The sequence below is a fragment of the Kogia breviceps genome, chromosome 2 (genome assembly GCF_026419965.1).
Source record: "Kogia breviceps isolate mKogBre1 chromosome 2, mKogBre1 haplotype 1, whole genome shotgun sequence".
NCBI classification, from domain to species: domain Eukaryota; kingdom Metazoa; phylum Chordata; class Mammalia; order Artiodactyla; family Physeteridae; genus Kogia; species Kogia breviceps.
The window spans coordinates 4,329,656-4,350,734 of record NC_081311.1 but is presented as its reverse complement, the minus strand read 5'-3'; the positions used below and the strand labels follow the sequence as shown (position 1 = coordinate 4,350,734).

General features: G+C 47.0%; 1 long non-coding RNA gene across 1 annotated transcript; it reads left to right on the top strand.

Annotated features, from left to right (window-relative positions):
- The first annotated feature begins 376 nt into the window (after nt 1–376).
- On the top strand, nt 377–19,445 carry LOC136793676 (uncharacterized). The gene is made up of 3 exons (XR_010839287.1): nt 377–618; nt 5,223–5,459; nt 18,760–19,445. It is a non-coding gene; the product is annotated as an uncharacterized lncRNA (long non-coding RNA).
- The last annotated feature ends 1,634 nt before the right edge of the window (nt 19,446–21,079 follow it).

The following is a 21,079-nucleotide window of genomic DNA, read 5'->3' as shown; positions in this document are numbered from 1 at the left end:
CTTACTGCCTCTCTGTATGTGAGGCCGGGGCCTGGACTTGCCTCCTGGGACCTCGCAGCCTCAGGCCAGCTGCGTCCCCAGCCGGCCTCCTGCGCAGCCCCGCCCCGCGCAGCCCCGCCCCGCGCAGCCCCGCCCCGCGCAGCCCCGCCCCGCGCAGCCCCGCCCCGCGCGCAGCCCCGCCCCGCGCGCAGCCCCGCCCCGCGCGCAGCCCCGCCCCGCGCCCATCCCTTCAAGAAGTTTCTGTTAAAATGTTTAAAGTACAGTAATTGCTAGCATTTCAAACAAAAATTCAGCTTTGGGGCTTTTCTTGAAAGCAAAAAAAAGGAAAAAAGCAGTCCACCCGCATCAGGCCCAGTCGCCTTCCGCCATCTGCTGGAGCCGAGTGACCGGAGCGCCACTGGTCCGAGGCGCTTCTGTTTGTCCCACCCGGAAGCGGAGGGGACCCGCCGGCCCAAGCCCACGCGGCCCCCGGAGCGCGAAGGCTGGGGCCGCAGCGCCACCTGGCGACGCAGCGGGACCACTGCGCCCTCCGGGTAGAAACGCAGGCTCCGGTGCGGGAGCGCGGCGAGGGCAGCGCAGGTGCAGAGCCGCGGCGCTGGGACTGGCGCAAAACCACCGGTAAGGCCGCTGTGACGAGACTTTGGAGGGAAGACAGTTCCATGCTTCCGGCTAGCGTTTGTGCTGAGGTCATTGCACTTCTCAGAGTTGTGCTGACCCAGGGGCATGTAGACCCCGCAACCTGTGCCAACGCGTGGGTTGCGCTGTATCGCCCGGCAAGGGTGGGCCCCGGAGACCCAGAGGGTCCAGGCTGCTCGGCTTCCTGGAATCACGGATCCTTCTCAAAACAAACCCAAACTAAGTGCTGCCGGAATAGGACTGATGGGGATGTAAACCGTCATCGACTGAAAAGCTCTGAATTCAGTTAAGTGCAAGTCTGTTCCAAAATACGATGGGAGAAATGGCTTTAACTGTCTCATGAAGCCTTTGGATCAGGATTGCAACACGGAGCTAATTCTTTTGACTCATTTACAACTGCTGTAATAATAACTTACTGTCTGAAAACTTTAACCTTTTTGGATAAATTTACTAACTTGGAAACTTCAGACATGTTGGCACAATTAGCCATTATGTGTTTGAGGCATTTATTGTGTCCACTGAATGTCAGGCAGTGTGTTAAAAGGATGAATATGACATTCCATGTTGTCAATAGGCACCCAGCCTGCGGGGGAAAAATACCCGAGAGACTTACTGATAGGGTATGATGGGTGTGACACTTGCTATAGCGTATCCTGAATATTATTTATAGGAGTAGAATAGTGCGCCATCTAGAGGAAGATCTCAGTAGTCAGTCTTAGCATTAACCACCCCAAAGATGTCAGTCACATTGGGATATGGATAGGAATGAACCCCATTCTGGTTAAGTGCCACTTCTATGCTGTTGGGAATGTTCTTCAGGTAAACTTTGGAGAGAGATTGAAGTGAGAGAGGTGTGCGGGAGGTTAGAATCTATTTTCCTGAGCTTACTGCGTGGAGTGTTGAGTTAGTTAACATGATAATAATTTTTATCGAGGGTCCATCCCATGTCAGGTGCTCTGCTAAGCACTGCAGGTTTCTCCTCTGCCCTAGATACTCTGGTTATTCCCTGCAGCAGCAGGGCAGGACTGTATGAGGTCCTGGGGTGCAAAATTTAAGGAAGTGCTTGTGTTAGCCAACGCAAGTTCCCGTGCCCGATGCCCAGTGAGGTCAAACAAACCGAAGCATCGGGGTTTGGAGCAGAGAAAGGTTTATTGCAGGGCCATGCAAGGACACAGGTGGCTCGTGCCCCCAAAGCCCCAAGATCCTTGAAGGGTTTCAGCAAAGCGCTTTTAAAGGCAAGGTGAGGCAGGGAGGGGGTGTGGTTGGTTGTTGCAGATTTCTTGGTGTCGGAATCCTTTGTTCTTACAGCTGTTCAGGGAGGTCAGGTCACGATGTTCCTGTAAACCTGCAACAAGACAAATGCTATCCTCTGTTCTGCAACTTTTTATCTCTATATGAATGGACTCTTAAAGGTCAGAGCCCTGAGAATAGGTTATCCTGTATATTTCAGGCTATAGACAACATTCTTGTACAATAGGTGCAGAGCCAGCATGGCTAAGCACGGGCAACAGAGCACAAAGTTTAAAGTAAAAGGAACAGATCCAACATGGAGTCAGAGTGGTTCTTCCCTTATTGTACTTTTGCTCTCGGAGGCTGACCCTCCACTTGCGTGACCCTGAGAGCCCCTCCTTAAATTCAGTGCCCCCCCCCACGGCCCACTGCAGCCACGTGTGCCTCTCTCATCTGGCCCTGGTTCCCATTTTCTGAATAAGGAAACAGAGAGGTTGATAATGCTTCTGCGATCACACAGCTTGGATGTTTCTGAGGTGGAACATGAATCCTATGGCTTTGTGTGACTCTGGTGTCCTTACACTTAACACCTAGGTTATGTGGTTTCTTCCTGTGGCTCTAGGAATCCCTGGCCTTTTTTTTTTTTTTTTTTTTTGCGGTACGCGGGCCTCACACGGTTGTGGCCTCTCCCGTTGCGGAGCACAGGCTCCGACGTGCAGGCTCAGCGGCCATGGCTCACGGGCCTAGTCTCTCCGCGGCATGTGGGATCTTCCCGGACCGGGGCACGAACCTGTGTCCCGTGCATCGGCAGGCGGACTCTCAACCACTGCGTCACCAGGGAAGCCCTGGCCATTTTTTAAAAAGGTATCTCCACTGTTAGCAGCTTTACTTGATTACAAAGCAGTGGAGAAGGGCTCTGGCGTTCACCTCAGTGGGGAGCCTTGGGGGCCTGAGCTGTGAGTCCCTGCTTGGATGGGAACGGTGGCTTGGGACTTAGGTGCCATAGGCAAATGGCCACCTTAGGGCTGAGTGTACAACCTGACAGGTGAAGATGTTGCTGAAATTTGGCCTCTGTACTCCAGTGCCGGATTAAATCTCAGACACAGAGTTTTGGGTGAAGTAGAAGGAAGTAGCTTTATTGCTTTGCCGGGCATAGGGGGCCACGGCGGGGCTAATGCCTTTAAGACTGTGTCCCATGCTGGAGGGGGGCAGTGAGGAGTCTTATCGTGTTCAAGGAGCAGGGCGTGGTCAGCTCGGGCACTTTCTTCTGATTGGCTGGTGGTGAGGTCATGGAGAGTCACCATCATCCACCTTCTTGTTCCAACCGGTCTGGGGTCTGCGTGCTTGTGGGTGGCATCCAGTTAACTTCTTCCGCCTGGAGGGGGCTTCAGTATCTGCAAAACAGCTCAAAGGACATGGCTCAGAGTAGTATCTATAGTCCTTGAGGAAGAACTACAGGTCCTTGACTTCGTTTAATGGCTAAAGTATTATTATGTTGTCTTGCTTGACTGTTTTCCTTTCTTTCTGCATTTTTTCACTTCTCTGATTACATTTATTCTTTAAGTAAAGGTTTTTTTTTACAGACAAAAGGCAGGCGGACGACAGGAGTGGGGGTCTGTTCTGGAAAGGCCTCACAGGGTCCTGTGTGGTCACAAAGGCTTCTGCAGCTGCCATGGATGGGCCTGGTTGTGTACAGCAAGCCCGCCCTGTGGGGAACCGGCCCTCACTCTTCTCTCACCACCCCACCGAGACCACACGTGCCACTTGGCACTTGTCACAGACTGAAGCTCTATTTTGCATTGTCACTTAATACAAACACTGATGCTGATCGTGTTGGAAGCCGTAGCAGTGTCTCCCATCTGTTGTGAGCCGGCCAGAACACTCCCCTGTTTCCTGTGCTATCTCGTTATGCTTTGTGACAATCTCGTGGGAGAAGAATCATCCCCATTTGGGATAAAGAAGATGTGGTACATGTATACAATGGAATATTAGTCAGCCAGAAAAAAGAATGAAATAATGCCATTTGCAGCAACATGGATGGAGCCAGAGATTATCATACTGAGTGAAGTAAGTCAGGCAGAGAAAGACACATACCGTATGATATCGCTTATATGTGGAATATAAAATGACACAAATGAACTTATGTACGAAACAGAAATAGACTCACAGACATAGAGAACGGACTTGTGGTTGTTGGGGGTGGGATGGAGGAGGGATGGATTGGGAGTTTGGGATTAGCAGGTGCAAACTATTATATAGAGAATGGATAAACAACTAGGTCCTACTGTAGAGCACAGCAACCTATATTCAATATCCTGTGATAAACCCCAGCGGAGAAGAACTTAAGAAAAGAATCATACCTATTTGACAGATGGGGATCTGAGGCTCAGAGGGTGAAGTGACTTGGTCCGTGGCACACGAGTGGTCTGTGTCAGAGCAGGTGACACTCAGGTCTTTGTGTGACTCCACTGCTCCCGACACCCTCTCTGCAGCCTCTCTGTGTGTAAGGGACTCTCTCTTCACGCACTACTAAGTGAAGCAGGTGGCCGCTGCCTCACTTGCTTTCTGTGCTGAGGATGGTGCTCTTCTAAGGCCTGTTCAAAGAGTGCGGACTAAGTGGTGAGGGGTGTGGAAAGACCCAAAGGAAGTGCTGAGATACCCATGCTGCCGGCGAGTGAGATTAGGACCAAAAGCAGAAGCAGAGCCTCCGGCACCAGGGCTGTGCTGTCTGTCCTGGGGTCCACCTGCCTCCGAGCAGACTCAGGGAAACCTGCTCTTTCATTGACGGGACGTGGGCACCTAGAAACTCAGAACAGCTCACTTGGTACTTGTTTTAAAAATAACCTCATTCTTAAAATTTTGGAAATATTATTTTTTCATTAGCAATGTCTGCTTGTAATTGGATATTTATTCCAATGAGAAATACTGACCAGGTTCACTTCTAAAATGTTACAAAAGTGATACACGTTCAGTTTTTTTCTCACATTCTGCATAATACCCATTAAGTCTTCTCTGGGCATGAAAATGCATCTTCACGGACCAGCAGTGGCTTTGGAGAGATGGGGACCTGGGTGCCATCTTTCCTCACCCCTTGTCGCTGTGGTGACAGCTTTCACAGGAGAGCAATAATAATACTGACTTCGGGGGTTTATTTTGAGAATGACATGAGATAAGATGTGTGAAATGGCTGTTATGGGCTGAATCGTGTCCCCCCAGATTCCTATGTTGATGGAGTTCTAACTCCCGGTACCTCAGAATGTGATTGTATTTGAAGATAAGGTCTTTAAAGAGATAATTTATGTTAAAATGAAGTTACTAGGGTGGGTCCTAATCCAATATGACCGGTGTCCTTATAGGAAGAGGAGATTAGGACATAGACACAGGACACGGGGAGAAGACGGCCGTCTATGAGCCGAGGGGAGAGACCCCAGAGGAAGCCAGCCCCGACGACACCTTGATCTTGGCCTTCCGGCCTCCAGAGCTGTAAGAAAAGCCATTTCTGTTGTTTGCCCAGAGTCTGTGGCGCTTCGCGATGGCAGCCCCAGCAGGCTCCCACACCTGCTCTCCCGGGCCTAGTGTATGCTAGGCCCCCGGTAAGTCCTGATTTCTTTTTCCTCTTTATTGTCTTCTTTGGGGAGGCACCTGATTATTATTATTACTTTTTAATAATGGTCACCGTAATAGCAACAGTTTTTTTTTTCTTTTTTTGTCAATACTTTTAAATTGAAGTATAGTTGATTTACAACGTTGTGTTAATTTCTGCTTACAGCAAAGTGATTCAGTTATGCATATATATACATTCTTTTTTAAAAATATTCTTTTCCTTTATGGTTTATCGTAAGATACTGGATATAGTTCTCTGTGCTATCCAGCAGGACCTTGCTGTTGATCCATTCTCTATATAAAAGCTTACATCTGCTAATCCCAGCTTCCCAATCCCCACCCAGTGCTTGGCAACCACCAGTCAGTTCTCTGTGTTCGCGATTCTGTTTCTCCTTCTGACGTACTTCACTTCGTATGGGAATCAGTAGTTGCATCCGTGTTGCTGCATGGCGTTATTTCATTCTTTTTCATGACTGAATAATATTCCAGTGTGTGTGTCTGTGTGTGTGTGTGTGTGTGTGTGTGTGTGTGTATGTATGTATCACATCTTCTTTATCCATTCATCTGTCAGTGGACATTTAGGTTGCCTCCATGTCTTGGCGATTGTGAATAGTGCTGCTATGAACATAGAAGTGCATGTATCTTTTTGAATTATAGTTTTGTCTGGACATACGCCCAGGAGTGGGATTGCTGGATCATATATATGGTGGTTCTACGTTTAGTTTTCTGAGGAACCTCCATACTGTTCTCCAAAGTGGCTGCACCAATTTACATTCCCACCAACAGTGCAGGTGAGTTCCCTTTTCTCTACATCCTCGCCAGCATTTGTTATGTGTAGACTTTTTAATCATGGCCATTCTGACCCGTGTGAGGTGGTACCTTGTTGTAGTTTTGATTTGCGTTTCTCTAATAATTAGCGATGTGGAACATCTTTTCATGGGGAGGCACCTGGTTTTATTAATTCACTTTCTTGAGGTCAGGAATTGTGTCGTGCTCATTTTGGCTTTGGCAATGTCTAACACACTCAAGGTTTACAGCATGAGTGAATCCGGATGCTGTTTCTCAAAGTGTGTTCTCTGGCACAGAGTCCCGAAAGACTGCATTTGAAAAAGGGTCCCCTGGTCAGATGGCTTTGGGAAACACTGTGAACCGGCTTGGGGAGGGGACATGGGATTCATCAGGGAGGGGGCTACGTCTGTGGTCCCCAGGAGCCCGCCGACAGGAGAGCAGAGGCCTTTCTTGTGGGTCTGTGACTCCCTGTTGCAGGGGCGAGCCTGCGGTGACTGACTCAACCCTCGGCAACCACACGTGTGACTGAGACCCCTTGTGAAATGACGATTGCAGAGTCACCCAGGGAACCTGAAGATCCGCTTCAGTTGATGAAACCTGAGACTTGATGGAAAATTTTCCCAATAGCTTTTTAACCCTGGTTTGCAGGTATTTTCTCAATACCTATTCATGACCTTATTTATAACTTGGGCAATATGTGTTTCTTATAGATGCAAGAACGTAATATTGGCTCCAGATGTTATGAAGCCACCACATACATTTATTTCATAAAATATCACAAGGTTCACAAACGAAGATGATTTGATTTACATAAAGCAGGGTAACCTGTTGTTTGTTTGAGGAGTTTGTTTCCTAGTTGAATTTTGGATCCCCATGACCCGATGATGTCTTGCTGATGACGTCTTCTTGTTTACGGTGGGGAAACCCTACAGGCACAGCTTCACAACTCTACTGCCGTTAGCTTTCTAGGAGTGATTTACTTGCATTGCTCCTGTGTGTTATCTGCTGTGGTCCAACATTGTCTAAGTTGACTTGGAATTCAGCAAGGCTTGATAGCAGTTTCCCTTCTAAATGGGCCGTAGATCTGTCCAGATATCACTGTCAGAAAACTGTGCTCACAGACGTGTGTTGTTTTATGCTAATTATGTTGTGTATGTTTTAATTAATGTACACATTTTTTTTTTAATTAGGGAAAGCCAGTAACTACCTCACACTCTCCAGCTTTACATTCTTTTACTTTAGAGGCAATTCATATCCCTGCTAGCACTCACTGCCCGTATAGCTGTGGCCACATAGGGAGAAGTCTCTGGGTCTTTGGTTGCTGAAACACTGGGGAACCTATGATTGGTGGCCTTGGCTCAACTTAAGGGGGCCAGGGGGTGTTTTTCACGTGCTGAGGCTCCTTCACCCTTTCCCCAGCAGTCCTTGGACTAGCCCTGGAGCTGGTCTGGCTAGCACCCTGTCCTCCCGGAAGTTAAGAAAAAAGAAAGAAAGAAAGAAAAGACTGGCATTTATTGATGGCGAAATCTGTCTCAGGCGCATCTGCTAAGGTCTTAACTGGGATCATCTCATTTTTTTATCTTTACAAAAACTCCATGAGGAAGGTTCTTTTGTAGAGGATCATAATCATAAGTGTACTACGTTGCAGTGGTTACGCAGCTCATGAAACAACAATTTAATTTTTTTTTAAAGAAATCAAAGTTGTACACGCACCTGATTTAAAAAAAACAAAATAGTTTTACAAGGTTTGTTGAAAGGCACGCATCCCCAACTCAGAGCTCCCCTGTCTCTGTCACCTCCCTCCCATGACACCTCCCCCAGAGGTCATCCCTTTTGCATTGTACCGATGGATTCCGTGCTGGCAGGACTCCTCCTGGGCGTCTCCGTTTTAAGCATGGTCTTTTCTCTGTGGAGACAAGAATGCACCCCCGTCCCTACCTCTACGCCTACCATACAACTCACACCCGTCGGCTTCCTATGCTTACCCTGCAATCCTGACTAGAGCCGTGTCCGCCATCACAACTACGTAAATGCTGTTCGAAGCTCAGCCACGTAGTAAATTATGGTCACTGTTTATTGCACATTTTTTGTTTTGTTTTTCCAGGAGTCAGTTTTCTTTCATTTCTCTCGCAATCGCTCAGTGTGGTGCATTCATCACGAGGTCATTTGTGTTAACCCTCAAGACCTCTGGGTGCCTTCCCTACTCTCAAGTTTCCTTCTTGAGGAAAACCTCTCCCAGAGCTCCTGTCCTGGGCCATCCCGTCTGCACTGTTTGCTCCTGACGCCTGTGTTCCAGAAACGCTTTTTGTCTCTTTCTAACTCTCAAGCACACCTCCTGGTCATCTCCTAAGAAAGCCTCATGGGAAGCCTGGGTCTGAAAAACATCATTATTTCACCTTACACTTACTGCATTTCTAGGTAGGAAATAAGTTCCCTTGAGAACTTTGGTGGCTTCTGTCCACCAAAAGTTTGGCTCCTGGTTTGTTACCCAGAATCCTGAGGCCGCCCGGGTTCTGGATCCTCAGAGGGGCCTCTTTTCCCTTTTGCCTCTTCCTCTCTGGAAGTTTGAAGGATCCTTTGTTTGTCCTCAGAGCTCTGAATTTTCACCCTAATGTATGTTCCTATGGGTCCAGCTTCATCAGTTGTATTTGGGCTTCTCGTAAGCCCCTTTCATCCAGAATTTTGTGATCTGGGACATTTTCTAGAGTGATTTGCTAGCTAATTTTTTCCCCTTAGCCTTCACAGTTCTTTCTGTCTGGAAACTCCCATTATCTGGATATTTGACCTCCTGGGATGATTCTTTAATTTTCTTATTCTTTCTCTCCTGTTAACCAATTTTTTTTTTTTTTTTGCTCTGTGAGATTTCTTTGATTTTGCACCCCAGTCTTTTCGTTGACGTTTTTCCATCTTTCTTATAATATTCTGAGTTGCCAATAACTCTCTTCTGTTCTCCAAACATTCCTTTTCATGATCTCTGTCTATGTTATACGGTTGTGAGCTCAGGTCTCCTCTTTCTGGGGATATTGAGGAAAGCTTTTCCCTTCTTCGCACCCGGCGTCAGTCTACCTCAACAGGCTTCTTTCTGTCCATTTGTCTTGGTCACTCTTTCCTGGGTGACCTGCTTTCCTCTACTGGTTCCTGTCTGCTCACCTTTATACACACATGACAAAATGCCTATGGCATCTCCGAGTTCCTGGGGCTGCGGGCTGGGAGCTGGGCAGTGGGCTGGGTCACCCGGGTGGTGGGTTGTAGCTCCCACCCAATGTCAAGGTCTGTAGGTCTTTCCTCACGGGTGGTCGTGAAACAGACCAGGACCCTAGGGTCCTTGCCCGCCATGTCCTCCAGCTGCCTTTTGTCTGTGGAAAAACTTTAGCCAAAGAATAAGTTTAATCAGAGAAGTGAGAAAATGCAGAAGCAAAGAAAAGCAGTCAAACAGGACAGAACAATAACAGTTTAGTCATTAAGCAAAGTCAAGGACCTTTAGTTCCTCCTCAAGGGCTATAGATCATATTCCGAGCCGTATCCCGCGAGCTGTCTTGTAGATACTGAAACCCCCGCCAGGTGGAAGAAGTGAACTCCACGATGACCAGGCTGGAGCCACGACATAAGCTGCCACAGTCCCGAGAACTGGCCTCAAGGAAATGGGAACAAACCAACCCTGGAACTGAAGATTAAGGATATTGATACTTAAAACAATCAAGCTGGTGCTGGTCTGACCACCCAGGACCAGTTTCAACATGACTCTCTGAGCTGGATGTGCTGTTTCTGCACGCAGCCCCCTTCCTCGGGCTCTGAAAGCTCTCGCCCCGATTGCCAGCGGGGCGACTCAGCCCTGCGCCATGGTGGCTGGCCTCCAAAATAAAGCAAACTTTCCTTTCCACCAGCCTGGCCTCTGTATAGGTTTTCGAGCGGCGAGCAGCCAGACGCCACTTTCGGTGACAGTCAGACCCCCCAGAGGCTATTCCCTGTGTCCCCTGCCTGGAGGCGACAGGCCTTGCTGCCCAGTGGGAGGAAGCCTGGCATCTCGGCCTCCGTGGGCTGTGTGTGCACTTAACCCCTCTGTTCGTGCAGGGACTCCCGTCCTCATCTGTGTCCAGTGACCGCTGGCCCAGGGACCTCTGGCCTCCCCTGGAGGGGGAGAGACAGTGTCCTGGTAAGCAGAGCGGGACGGGGACTCTCGCTGCCTTGTGACCTACGTTCAATGCCACTCCCACCCTTGAGAGCCCTCCCTTTGCTCCCAGAGGCCCTTGTGTCACCGGCGCCCCAGCCTCTTGGGTTCTCTGGCTAAACCAGGGTAGCTTTTGGCCTTCTCGGCCCAAGTTCAACTTTCAGGGCCTGCTCAGTCAGTTGTCACGTGTCCACCTGCCTCCAGCTTTTCCAGAATGTTCTTGCAGTCATCTTTCCTTTTCTTCACACCTGTGTGAGAGGCTTTTATTTTGTAACTTTTGTCTTTGTATAAAACGAAACCCCTCTCTCTCCACCTGCAGCTGGAGGTCTGGCATTCTCGTTGCAGAGCCACGTTCCTGTGTGTGATGGGATCGCATTGTCTCTGTCACCCCCCTTGTTGATGACAGCGGGTCCTCTCTGATGGTGGCTACTGCCAGCTTGCTGCAGCCTGCGAGCATCCTCGTGCGTGCCTTTTGGGGCACATGTCCTCATTTCTGCTGGGCATGTATTTAGGAGGGAAGTTGCTAGCAGGCATAAAAGTCTAGGCTTCCTTTAGCAGAAGCTGGCTGACACAACATTTCCAAAGTGTTTGTCCAATTTTCACAGCCACCAGCAGCACCTGGAGGACTCCACGCCCTCGCCTGTATCTGAGCCCTTCTGCTGGGTGTCAACGTGACCTCACTGTGTTTTCGACGTATTTCCCTGTCGAAGGATGACATTCAGCACATGGTCACATTTTTGAATGCCTTTGGCTGTTCTCTTTTGTGAAGTCTCTGTTCAAGCCTTTAGCCCAATTTTCCACTGGATTATCTTTTTCTGATGAATTTGTGTTTAAAAGTATATTCAGAATGTCAGTACTTTGTGATATAGATAAAGGCAGACATACATGTATACATGTGTGTATATACACACGTGTAATCTTCTGCTCTGTGGTTGGCTTTTCATTCTCTTAATGGTGTTTCTTATTTTAATTTTAATTGTAACACAGTCCCAGTTTAATGATTTTTCTTTGTAGTATTTTGGGGGTCTTGTTTAAGAAATCCTTGCCTCCTGTAAGTTTGCAAAAATGTTCTCCTGTTTTCCCCTAAAAGTTTTATTTTACCTTTGTCTGCAGTCCATCTAGCATTGGTTTTTGTGAATGGTTTGAGATAGAAGTATGTGTGTGTACTATATATATATATATATATATATATATATATATATATATATATATAAAACATTTATATAAAGATATATAATATATATATAAATATTATAAAATAGAATATGTATTACATAAAAATATATATATATAAAATATATATAAAAATAAATATATTTTTCCATTTTTCCCCAGTGGACATCCAGTTGACGTAGCACTGTCCTTTCTCCTCTGCATTGATGCATCACTTTGCCCTAAATATATATATATATATTTGTTTGTTTTGTGTTTGTTTTGGATCTCTTTATTTCTGGTAATGTACGTCCTCCAGGTTTATTCTTCTTCAAGGCTGTCTTGGTTATTCTGCATTAAGTTTATAATAATTTCGAGAGGATTGACATCTTAGCAGTCTTCAGTCCAGGATCTTGGAACCTGCCTTCATTTATCGTTCGTCCTCTCGATAGTACGGAGTGAGCTGGAAAGTGTCTCGAAGGTCTGCGCACACACTTCACTCACTGCCCACAGTCACGCCTTTTTTAACCCTTCAGCCCCCATGTCAGCCTTTGACTAACAGAAACCCATTCTCAGAGATGGCTCTCCTTTCTTGTGAACAAACCCAGTAAACTTTTCTAATTTTGCGTCCCTGTAGACCTCTCTGAATTTTTAACACCAGTACCTCCTGGTGGATTTTGACTTTCCTTAGTACCATTTGCCCCTTCCATTATGACAAGCTTATAGTGAGACAAAAATTCAAGTTCACATCTCCATACTTTGAATTCCCATTTTGTTCTCACACTTAGCCTCTTTAAAATATTAATAGACTTTATATTTTATGAATATTTTGGGGTCTACAGAAAAAATTGAGTGGAAAGTAGAGTTTCCCATATACCCCCTCAACACCCCTCCCCCCAGCCCAGTATCCCCTATTATTAATGTCTTGCATTGATGCAATATCTTTGATACAACTGATAGCAAATCTTGATACATTATTATTAACTAAAGTTTATAGTTTACATTAAGTTTCACTCTTCGTTTTGTACATTTTATGTGTTTTGACAAAGGTGTAGCCATCAGTATCGTATAGAATAGTTTCAGTGCCCTAAAATTCCCATGCGCTCCATCCATTCATCCTTCCTCAAACCCCTGAATCACTGGAAACCACTGTCTTTTTACTGTCTTCCTAGTTTTTCCTTTTTCCAGAATGTCATGTAGTTGGATTCATACAGATTCTTTTCTCTTAGCAGCATGCATTTTAAGTTTCCTCCATGTCTTTTCATGGCTTGATGGCTTGTGTCTTTTTGTCACCAATATTCCATTGTGTGGATGTCACAGTTTATTTATCCATTCACCTATGGAAGGACATCTTGGTTGATTCCACGTACTGGCAATTATAAACAAAGCTGCTATAAACTTTCATGTGCAGGTTTTTGTGTGGACGTAAGTTTTCAACTCATTTGAGGAAATACCAAGGAGCGTGGTTGCTGGATCAGATGATAAGAGTATGTTTAGTTTTGTAAGATGCTGCTAAACTGTCTTCTAAAAGTAGCTCAACCGCTTTGCATTCCCACCGGCAATGAATGAGAGTTTGTTCCTGAAGTTTCATATTCTTGTCAGTACTTGGAGTTGTCAGTGTTTGGGATTTTAGCCATCCATTAGGTATTTATGGCATCTCATTTTTTTTTTTTAAAGATTTTTATTTTATTTATTTATTTTTTGGCTGTGTTGGGTCTTCGTTGCTGCTGTGAGCGGGGGCTACTCTTCATTGCGGTGCGCGGGCTTCTCATTGCGGTGGCTTCTCTTGTTGTGGAGCACGGGCTCTAGGTTCATGGGCTTCAGTAGTAGTGGCACGTGTTCTCAGTAGTTGTGGCTCACAGGCTCTAGAGTGCTGGCTCAGTAGCTGTGGTGTACGGGCTTAGCTGCTCCACGGCACGTGGGATCTTCCCGGACCAGGGCTCGAACCCATGTCCCCTGCATTGGCAGGCAGATTCTTAATCACTGCGCCACCAGGGAAGCCCACATCTTGTTGTTTTAATTTGCAGTTCCCAAGTGACATATGATGTTGAACATCTTTTCATATGCTTCTTTACCATTTGAGTATCTTCTTTCTGTTCATGTTTTTTGCCTATTTTATTTTATTTTTGTGGTACGCGGGTCTCTCACTGCTGTGGCCGCTCCTGCTGCGGAACACAGGCTCCGGACGCACAGGCTCAGTGGCCACGGCTCGCGGGCCCAGCTGCTCCGCGGCATGTGGGATCCTCCCGGACCGGGGCACCAACCCGTGTCCCCTGCATCGGCAGGCGGACTCTCAACCACTGCGCCACCAGGGAAGTCCTTTTGCCTATTTAAAAATAAAGTTGTTCATTTTCTTATTGTTGAGATTTAAGAGGTTTTTTTGCATGCTTGGATACCAGTCCTTTATCAGATATGTTTTTGCAAGTATTTTCTCCCTGTCTGTGTTTCATCTTCTGGTTCCCTTGACAGTGTCTTTTGCAGAGCAGAAGATTTTAATTTTAATGAAGTCCAACTTATCAGTTTTTTCAAGGATCTTATTTTAACATCTAAAATTTTTGTTCTGTTTTTGAGCCTTAAAATATGAAAAAGCTTGACTCTGAACCTCCTCCAGACCAGACTTTGTGTCGTTTTCTTTATTCCACACGCGTCTCTTGTCTTGCTATCCCATCATGGCCTTTCCCTTTTCTTCAAAACCAGATGAGGGCAGGTAACCCTGGGGTGCTGCTGTCAGCTGTCTCTCTGCCAGACTCTGGCCCATTCAAGGCCCCATTTTGGCCTGACTCTGGATTTCACAGGTCAGAAGTTGATCCTACAGATCACCCCTGGGCCCAGAGGCAGGCAGAATCATCATTTGTTATGGAAATGACCTTCCATTTCAGAAGCCAGGCGGCCTCCTGCTTGTTCATAAAAGTTTACATTTCTTGCTCTTGCTCCGTGATTGGCTCTGACTTGCTCCTAATTGCTTGCGTGATGGGTGTAATACCAAAGCAGGATATGATGAAGGACAAGGCCATTACCTGAATGGTTGCCTGTCTGGGTGCGGGCTGTGTAACGGAGGGAGCGGTATCTCCCCCTCCAGAGTAGAAACCCCTTTGTTTTGCAACAGGAAACCTCTGGTAAGCTGAAGGCAGCATTCATTTTAGACTGGGCGCTCTCAGGTGAGGTGCAGCTGGGGTTGAATGAGCTCAGCAGTTATCTCTCCATCATTATGGCACTTCTACCGAGGCCATCTCCGCTGTAAACACAGACAGTGACTTTTAAAAATAATTAATTAATTTTATTTTTGGCTGCGTTGGGTCTTCATAGCTGTGCACAGGCTTTCTCTAGTTGCGGCGAGCGGGGGCTACTCTTTGTTGCAGTGCGTGGGCTTCTCATTGCGGTGGCTTCTCTTATTGCGGAGCATGGGCTTTAGGCGCTCGGGCTTCAGTAGTTGTGGCACGTGGACTCAGTAGTTGTGGCTCGTGGGCTCTAGAGCACGGGCTCAGTAGTTGTGGTGCACGGGCTTAGTTGGCCCGCGGCATGTGGGATTTTCCTGGACCAGGGCTCGAACGCGCGTCCCCTGCACTGGCAGGTGGATTCTTAACCACTGTGCCACCAGGGAAGTCCTAAGACAGTGATTTTATAATTTGCTCTCAGGCAACTGAGAGTTTGGGGGCTCTTTACCTTCTGCCTTTTTACAGCAGCTAAATCACAGCTGGGGTTTTCCAGAGCTCGGCAAATGTCATTATTAAAAACAAAAGTTATTAGTTTCAACGCCGAACAGTAAATCAGTGTGAGCCCCTTGCTGGCTCCCTGAAGGAAGGTCTCTGTCTCCTGGGTCCAGGAGAAACACAGCTGACCTTACAGTGGGGACCACTGGGGTGGGCCTGCCGCGTGAGCACCCCCTGCCGTGTGTGCGGCTGTTGCATCTCCAGGTAAAGTAGGAGGACCACCGAGGGGGCTTCCTTGACTGGAGCCATCAGCCTTATGGACACTGTTCTCCCTTCAGGTCCTGCAAATTCACAGGTAGAAAAATAGAAAATAGAAGAAACGTAGAAAAGTGAAATGAGGCTAGAACAAGTTAGTTAGAACCATTCTCAACCCCCGCTTTCTCCTTTATCCTCTTGCAGAACCTACTAATTCTCAGGTTCCTTTTCTCCTTCGTGATCTTCCTTACCTTCTGCAGTTCTTGGTCTGTACTGATGATTGTCGTTTTAGGGTTGGCACAGCGTACCTCCTTCCTGGTAGCCCTGAGCACAGATGGGCGCCTGGTAGGTCCACAAACCGTGATGGTTTAAGAAATGAGCAAGAACATTGGTGTCTGAATCTCTGGATGACCTTGGCCTCTCCTGCCTGGCTGTTCTAGAACTTTTCCACACCAGCTGTCTTAGAGGGGATGGCAGGTTTTGTTCTCTCTGGACCCCCAGTTTCCCATCTTCAAACCTTGATGTGGTTAAAAATTTTTTGCTTTATCTATAAAGCCCTTTATTCAAACCAATAAAAGCAGGGGTGTGTTTTGAGCGGGGTGAGGTGAGTGAGGGGACAGGAAGCAGACCCCGGCCTTGGAGCCCTGTTCCACCTTGGAGACCCTGGGGGTCCTAGAAGCATGTGCACAAGCCGCTGGTCTAGGTGGCTCCTAGATCCTTGGCAGTTCTGCACTCACTGGCCTCCTATGGCCTTATGTCCACAAGCTGGCTCATCAGTTCAACCTCGGGCCAGCTGCTTCCTCGGACTCCCTGCGGGCCTCTGAGGGGCCAGCACTCACCCGGGTGCCCTCTCTTCAGGCCCAGCCTTCTGTGATCCACAGAGGGGCCCTTGGGAGGGGCCTCTCTGCATTTCCAGTCTCTCCCTCTCATCCCGCTGTCACCCAGCAGCTGTCACCTGCCCTCACAGCTGCGGGTCTGGACGGTGCCAAAGTCCTCCTTGCAACCCCCCTCTTTTCTCTCCTTCCAACCGCTTTTCTTTCTTCCATTGCTTGAGGCATGAACAGAGCTGCCAGGCTAAGCCTTTTAAAGCGCAACTTTTGCGCGTCACTTTCCTCCTCAGAAAGTCGAAATGCCGCACTGCGCCCCGGTAACCGGGAGATAAAGCCTCTCTCCTCGGCACAGCGTTTTCGGGCTGAGCCAACTCTGGTTACCAGCGATGTTCCCAGTTTTGTCTCTTACGGTGCTCCGCCGCCACCCTCACCTGCGTCGGGCTGGCTTGCGGGCTCCCTTGCAAACAGTGAGGAGAAAGGAAACAGAGGAAGAAAGAAAGATACACGTGTAAAAACAGGAAGGAGACGAGATGGAATTTCGGCTCCTCCCTTGTCTCTGGCCGGCTCTCCCAGCCACATCCTCCCTGCTGGAGGACAGAGACGAGACGGCCCACCCCGCCACTCACTCCTTCTACCAGAGGTAGAGAGAAGGAAGGAAGGAAGGAAGGATGGAAGGAAGGAAGGAAGGAAGGAAAAGAGGGAGGGAGGGAGGGAGAAGGAAGGAAAGAAAGAAAGAAAGGAAGGAAGGATGGAAGGGAGAAAGAAAAAAAGAGAGAGAGGGAGGGAGGGAGGGAGGAAGGAAGAAGGAAGGAAGGAAAGAAAGAAAGGAAAGAAAAAATCCCTTAGAATAATGGCAGAATTGTGATGATTAAATGAGCTGACAGGTATTTAATCATAATTCATTAAAAATCTCAAAGTATATCTCAGTGATTCTTGGTCTGTTCTATATAGATTAGAATATGATGTAAGGGGTGTGGCTAAATACACCTGCTCATTGGAAAGGAACGGGCTTTGGAATGAGGCTGACCAGGTTGCAGTTCTGGCTCTGCTGTGAGCTGTGTGGCCTCTTGTGAATTGCTGAACCTCTCTGAACCTCATTTTCCTCAGCTGTGAAAGGGTAAACAAAGCCTGCTTCTCAGGGAAGCTGTGAGAATGAAATTAGTCAGCATAGGTGGCCCTTACAGTCCATGATGGTTTCACTTTCTGCCCCCCCCCCCTTAAAGCAAAGCTCCCTCTGGGTCTCTGCCTGGAATCCCCCCCGTACTGTTCTTTGGGACCCACAAATTCCCAGGCTCTGAGCCTGGACGCGGAGGGCCGGCCTCAGGGAGGGAGAAGGTAGAGCCAGAAAGTCCAAGGGAAGAGCAGGAATGAAAGCTAATGAGGGTCTCCCTGTGCGGCGGGGGCTGTAGGGAATCCCACGTGGCGGGTGTGGTCATGGGCCATGGCTCCGTGATTCAGGGAACTGGCTGCCAACAGGTAAGGCAGGATCTGGATTTTATGTGAGGGGAAACATGAATCTTAGATCACTGTTTGCTTATAATTTGTAAGATAACATTATGCACACTCAAAAGGCATGATCACGTGTATTAATTTAAAAGCTGGCATGTGGAATAAATAAATTAGGGGATTTTTCTTTAAAATATGTACAACATTTTGAGTCTGGCACAGAAATTCTACCCCAAGCTCCCGATTATTTTGAGAAGCTGATCTAGTAAAATGAAGAATTAGCAAGACCACCCATAACAGCTTAAGGAGAGTTCAGGGATTTGACAAGCAATGTACATGGTATTTTGTTAAGTGAAGAAAACCCACTTTCTAAAACAAGAATGGGTAGGATGATCCCATTTTATGGAAAACAATACAAGAAAAATATAACATATATAGACAGCAAACTATCTGGAAAGACATATCCTACTGCGTTTTTTCTTCTTTTGAATTCTTTTTAGTGCTTAGGTTGAGTATTCCTTTGGTGATAAGAAACAAACAAAAAAAGTCCTACTTTTTTGTAACTCTTGGGAGAAATACATGCTCTACCTATGAAGTAGTCTTGCAAAAATAATCAAACTCCATAGATGCTGCAGAGTAGATTCAAGTACCAACTCCCAAGAAATACAGGGGATGGAGGACTGCGTGGAGGGGGGTCCACAGGAAAGCAATCAGCCCAGTACAAACTGCGCGGAACGCTGTGGGTTAAGCGACTGGCTTCTGTAATAGGTAAAGAAATTGATGAGAGATAAAGATAGAGACAGGAGGAGGGGAGGGGAGAGAATTTAGAAATTATAAGAGGCTTAAGAAATGCACCAGCCAGTTAACAGCATGTGAAACTTGTTTGCATTTTGACTCAAACTGTAAAAAAACTTATCATCCAGGAAATTTATGGGAAATCGGAAGGTGGAGCCCTGACTGGCTATGTAATGCTATTAAGGAATTCTTGTTAATGTTACAGGTACGAAAAGACCGACGCTTTCAAGGTGGATCCCAAAATATCTCCAGTTGGGTGGCCAGGCTGTCCAGGATCTGCTCCCCAGTAATACGGGGAGGAGGGGGGCAGGTGGGGGTCCCCCAGGCAACAGGACCGGCCATGAGTTGCTGAATATTGAAGCTGGATGGTGGGACCCGGGGTTCACATCACTGCCCTCTTTACTTTTGTGCCTGTTGACGTTTTCCTTAATAAAGAAGTCTGAAGAAGTTGCTCCCGGTTTTCTCGAGTGACTCAGACCGGCTCCCTGGACTAGAGGTTTCTGCCCACCTTTCTCTGGAGGGCCCTCCTGTGCCCCTCCTTTGCTGCTTCCTCGCCTTTTCCACTTGCTCTTAATTATCTGGAGAATTCTGGGCCTGGACTCGCTGGAACCTTGGCAAGGTGCTTCGAGTCTTTCCATTCTGAAAAGATTTCTCTGTTGAGTACCTGAGGGCCACAGCTTTCCGAACGGGAGGCCTCCCCGTCCCCCACGGCTGAGCCACGCTAGCCGCTACCACTCAACGGTGGGCAACAGGGCACCACCTTTGCCGTTCAGGAACGTTACCAGCTAAACCAAAATTATTAGGCTTAGTACGATTTTAAAACAATTATTGAGCTAACTGGATGCAAATTAAACAAAATGAACCTATAAATATATGTGTTTTTCAAATTAGTAATTGGATTTTTTCATGATCTTTGGCGTGACATTGATAAGCTGCTGCTCATAACGGTCTAATTAGGCAATATGTAAACTTTGGCACTTGGTTCTGTCCTAGTGGCTTTTTCAAATGATGTTTGTAAAATTTGCAATTTCATATTACAGATTAAAAATTAAAAACTGCAGGAGGCTAACATTAAAATGAGAATTCATTTCAGGGAAAGCCCTGTAGACAAAATTCACCCTAATAGAATTGTGCATTAGGGGCCGCAAATCACGATGTATAGTTACACAAGGGAAGCCTTGTCAAAACCAGTATTGTTGGTCTGTAGTTCTATTCACAGTATTAAACCCATCAGCAAAGCCACTTTGGGGAAAATGTGAACATTATCAAAGAACAGTAAATTAGCAAGAAATTAAAGCATATACCCTTGCATTTCCAAAACAAAAGATCCCTTCATTAAAAACCTTTCATCAGTGGTTTAATATTCATAGCAGTAATTTGCATAACTAAATCAGTTTTCACTGATGAGAGACGACCAAAGTTTTTTCACTAATTTCTTTTTTGAATGAGCTCTCTAGTTTTTTGATTAAAATTTCACACCAGTAGTTGAACAGAATTGAATCCGTGGCTTAGCCATATTTGCAAGTATCATCTTTTAAAACACCAGATTAAATGTTACTTCTTAGGAAGGCAGGTATCGTTCAAATAGCTTTGTTTACTTTAACTGCATATATTTTTTCTCTCCTTGAAATTTGGGCCTTGAGCAGAAAAGGTTGATGGGGACAGAATCAAGCTGATGGCGTTCGGACTTGTTTCTTCTTTTTCTTCTGAACCTGGGGGTGGGCACCGTGTGAAGGGACCTCTGCGGCCGGCTAGTTCTGGCAGAGTCATCTGCCTGCGCACGTTAGGGGTTCCAGCATCTTTGTGAAAGGGCCGTCATTTTCTAGCGCTGCTTCTCCTTAGAAGAGGTGGCAACCTGGTGAGGAGAAGAGGTGAGGAGGCCAGCTGCTTAGACCCTGGGGATGAAACAGAGGGCCTGTGATTTGCAGGGTTTGGTCCTTTGACTGTGACACATCCATCCACTGGTCTAGCAGTTTAGTCCAAGTTCAAGTCACAGCCTGTGTTCAGAGCGAGATAGTGCATGATAGTGTATTTCTTGATACCCAAACCAGGAAACTCAACCGTTGACATAAAAATGAGGACCTTAGGAGAACATTTTTTAAAAAATGTTCTTTAAAAAATGTTAAATTTTTAAAAAATTAGTTAATTAATTAATTAATTTTTGACTGCGTTGGGTCTTTGTTGCTGCACGCGGGCTTTCTCCAGTTCCGGTGAGCGGGGGCTACTCATCATTGTGTGGGCTTCTCATCGCGGTGGCTTCTCTTGTTGCGGAGCACGGGCTCTAGGCACGCGGGCTTCAGTAGCTGTGGCGCGTGGGCTCTAGAGCACAGGCTCAGTAGTTGTGGCGCACGGGCTTAGTTGCTCCGCGGCACGTGGGAATCTTCCCGGACCAGGGCTCAAAGCTGTGTCCCCTGCATTGGCAGGCAGATTCTTATCCACTGCGCCACCAGGGAAGTCCCAGGAGAACATTTTTATGAAGTATTTATGATGGATCGTCTTATATTCCTTTCATCCAGTCAGTGTAC